The sequence below is a fragment of the Pagrus major genome, chromosome 23 (assembly GCF_040436345.1).
Source record: "Pagrus major chromosome 23, Pma_NU_1.0".
NCBI lineage: Eukaryota > Metazoa > Chordata > Actinopteri > Spariformes > Sparidae > Pagrus > Pagrus major.
Window position 1 is genome coordinate 5,735,231 of NC_133237.1, and position 4,569 is coordinate 5,739,799.

Sequence of the window (4,569 nt, forward strand, 5' to 3'; positions counted from 1 at the left end):
CTCCTGCGAGCAAACAGACTGAGTGCCTGCCTGCCCTCTGCTCCTCCCTCTCCTCCTCCTCCTCCTCCTCCCATCATTTTCCTCCATCTCTCTCTCTCTCTCTCTCTCTCTCTCTCTCTCTCTCTCTCTCTCTCTCTCTCTCTCTCTTTCTTTCTCTCTCTCCTCCGCACCCCTGCTCTCCTGCGCCCTTCCCCTCATCCTTCCCTCTCCTCCCTTGTCTTTCCTCTCTCCTCCACTTCATACTAGATTTCCTCCATTTCTCTCCCACCATCTCTTTTCCTCCCCCATCTCTACCCTTTTCTTCCCCTCTCTCTGCCCACCCCACACCCTTTTCCACCCTTTCCTCCTCCTCCTCCTCCTCCTCCACAATCCCTCTTTCCCTTCAGGTGCATTAGAGGTTGCTCACCAGATCCACTTAAGCATCATTTCAACACTTTACCTCATGGATGAACCCAGGGTGTCCTTGGTTGCTGACTGACTTTTACAAGCTGTTTGGCAGAGACAGTTCAGCTTGAGGTGCATCTCAACTCCAACACGGTGATTCAGCGCCCTCTGCTGGCCAAAGCAGCTGAAACCAACACACAGCTGCGCAACCACTACTGCTGCAGCTGCTGTCAGTGTGTTGGTAGAGCATGTAGCTGAAAGAAGAAGAAAATGAAGAATCTGAGTCTGTGTACTTCATTTTCAGTACAGACAGACACAAGTGTGGAGGAAGTACTCATTTACTTCAGTAAAAATAGCATAAAAAAAGTAAGAGTCCTGCATTTGTCCCTGTGACTTTTTAAAATGGTTAATATTGATGGATCAATGTGAATAACACCTTACTGTTGTAGCTGGTCAAGGTGGAGCTCGTGTTAAGTACTTTATATCAAGCTAGATATTGTAGTCCTAAGACTCAGGATAGATAAGTCTAAGAGGTCATGAGATGCTTGAGGCTCTATTGGGAGAGGAAAGTACAAAAAACAGAGCTCTGTTGCACAAATGTTTATTTGTTTCTTGGACTTTTCTAACCTTTCCTGAAATATTGGACAATTTGGGACAGTCTTTGGGCCTCAAGCAGTTATCTAACTCAAACTGTCTCAGATGTTTAGAGGGGAAATGTCTCTTTGGTTAAACTGCTAACAACTCATCGACGTCTGAAACCGGAAAAGGGGCCTCAAGTAGACACTGTCTTTTTTCAAGAGGTCACAAGGTCACCTCTGACAAGTCACAAAAACCACTTGATTAATCTTAATCTGAAAAAACAAAACAGTAACCACAACTGTCGGATAAATGTAATGGAGTAAAAAGTGAAATATGTACATCTGAAATGTGAGTATATGAGTATGTAGTGATAGTAAATAAAAACATTTACCTAAGTACTCATACTGCATATTGTGAGTCTAGAGCTATCCATAGCCATCAGCTAAGAGTTGACCCTGGAATAACTTGGCCCATTTACACACACATTGTTAACCCAGGGTTAGCCTCAGCCCAGGGCTATATGACTGACGCTGCACTTTTACTAGCCCCGGGCTGAATATCTGTTGGAACACACAGCTAATGTTTACACACTAGAATGTTGCGTTACTTTAACCCTGTTTCACACAGGCACCTTTAAGCCCTGTGTTTAGTTGATTATCAGGGATAACCACAAACTCAGGGCTAACCCTGCTCCTCAGCAGGGCCTGCATGTCCCAGGTTAAAGCAGGTAAGTCCACTTTGGAATGGACCAGGATTGTGCCAGCCCATAATTACCAGTGGGGGAATGAATCAGCAGTAAGTACATTTACCTACAGGTAAATTATTTACACGGTTTTTCCATTTTATGATTCTCTATACTTCCACAGGACCGACACTGACGCTGTGTCCAAGTGTATGAGCAGACCCTGAGGAGGCTTAGATCTTCTAATATATTCAACTTGATGCTGGAGATCTTCTACCAGTCTGTGGCAGCAAGCAGCGTAAACTGTACTGTGGTCTGCTGGGGGACCAGCATCAGTGCCAGAAATGCCAGCAGGATCAATGAACTCATTCACAAGGATGGAGGTATCACTGGTCAAAACCTGGAGACATTTGACTTCAGTGAGGAGCAGGAGGTCACTGAACACACTGCTCTTCATCATGAACAATCCATCCCACCCCCACACACTACACAGACAGCGGGGCTAATTTTTCAACAGACTCATTCAGCTCGGCTGTCAGAGAGAATGATTTAGGAAATAATTTCACATGACATTTCTCTTCTAAGCTTTGTGAGGTGCCACATTTATCTTGAGCCCCTTCGGTCGAATCTAGCTCATAATGCTCCTGTCTCTTTATTGAATTAGGGTTTTGAATGCAGGACTTTGTTTTATTGGTATTTTCACTTAGATGAAAAATCTCCCCTTGTAGTTACTTCAATTCTGGACTGGTCTAAACATTGAACATCCTGGTCATCAAGCTTTTTTATATTTTTGCATTTGAAGTTCAACTTTTTTAATGTGATCAGATACACTTAGATTGTACTTTGCTTTTCCAGTGTCAGCTGTTTTCCCTGCATAACCACAAATTACTAACCAACAGAACTGGTACACGATGTCAGCATGAATGCAACACTACTTCTTTACAAATCGAGCTTACATTAATTCTCAATAAAGCCAAGCATTCAGTGCCACATGATGAAAGTGATCTAGCATTACAATCAAACCCTTGTTACTGTGAGATAGAAGGCAGCCATGAAAACCAATATAAAACAACTGCCTGGCAGGTGTTAGCTAATTTTAAGCCTAAAGTAGCTTAAGGGACTCTAGGTTGAAAAAAAAATGGTTTTCAGTCTGTGAGGGTCAACAGGGTCAGTCTTTTATTATTCTCCACATAAAGATTTTAAATTTTTACTTCTATTTCCAATTTCCTTTCTTATTGGCTAATTATCCCAAGAACTAAAATATAACACCTTTTTTCATTTATCTTTGAATTTTCCACTCAAATTTTGATTCTGAGTAAAATGATCCTCCATACTTAAAATTTTGGATGACTGTGAGCAGAAGATACACTACAGTACGACCCATGGACTGTGTGTCCAGCTGTAGTAGACAGATGTGGACAGAAGAGGGCAGCAGACTGCGGGTTATCTGTGGTGGTGATGACTAATCCACTGCATCAGACTTGGGATACTGAATTTCAGTAAAGCAAACCCATTCTAGAATCACAAATATTCAACAAGGCGCCATGGTTCAGTCATATTTCATGTTCACAGCTGCTTGGCAACATTTGGAAGAATTACGAAGGTTCCTTGCGTAAAGGTTCCTTTGGAAATGTATGATAAATGCCATTCCACTACACACCTGTATGCCATGAAGAGCTTCTCCACATGATGGATTCAACATGAATAGAAACAAATGATCACATCCTTGTATATGATTGTTCCTAATGTTCACATCAACCATATTTATATCAATTAGGCTATGAATTACACTACTACTCAAAATAAGTAAGGGATATTTTTGTGTTTCACTGGATCGTTTATTCTGTGACATATCTGAATTTTGTGTTTATTTTGTTAATATTTTTGGGCCCCAAAAATAATGCAACACATTTCATTTGACTTCAGTTGCATATCCATGCACATGTGCACCCCTATCCCAAACTAACTGGAGGCGTTGGGAAGTACAGCCTACTGCATATGTGAAAAAGTTGTATAAGGCTTTTTGTGGGAGCTTTGTGAAATCTGATAGAGCTCTGAAGTGCCTCATGTGATGTCACTTGAGTCAACATCAGCTGGTACAGAAGACAATAAGTTTGAAACTGGAACATATCTGTTGGTGTTCAGTTTTAAAGACGTGAACTTACCAGACCTCTGTAGCTCCCTTGAGGCCAGTGTCTCCATGCTCCATTAGTCACTACTAGCAAAACACACCCGAATACATGACTGAACTGTCCTCAATAAGAGTTGCACTGTGGGTTATGTAGGCGTTAGGTATTAACAAGAATAAAGAATGCATGAAATAAAAAAAGTCATAATCCTGGGTTCTGCTACATTGATTTTTCACTTTAAAAAACTCTCATGTGTTGTCAATGTTATAGGAGTACTGTTTTAAGGAAATGTTCAGCTGCAGGTCAACCCCTAAGTTCTGTTTTGGTGGGAAAAAAAGGCTATTTAAAACATATTTCTACATAATATACCAACATTTTATAGGACCTCCACAGATGAATAGTTTCTATAACCTTCTTTGACTCATTTAGGGGTTTTAATCCCAAATAGCATATATTAATGTTGACAACATAACAGTACATGTAATACCTTATAGAAGCCTTCTAGTTTGACACAATGAATAATGGTCATTCTTAATCTTGACATTGTGTGCATTATGATTGATGTGACGCATCGCTTTCAGAGGGCTTTACAATCTGTTCAGTGTAAGACAGCTCTGACGTTCAACCCTTGATTACAGTGAAGGGAAAAACTCCCCCCAAAAAGCCATGATGCTTCACCTTTGGTGGCCCACTGTTGGCTGAGTCAGTGCTTTAGGGAGAGGTTGGCATGACAGTAGTCCTTATTTTACAAAATATCTAAAAATGACTAATAAAGACACAGAATCCACTAAGATG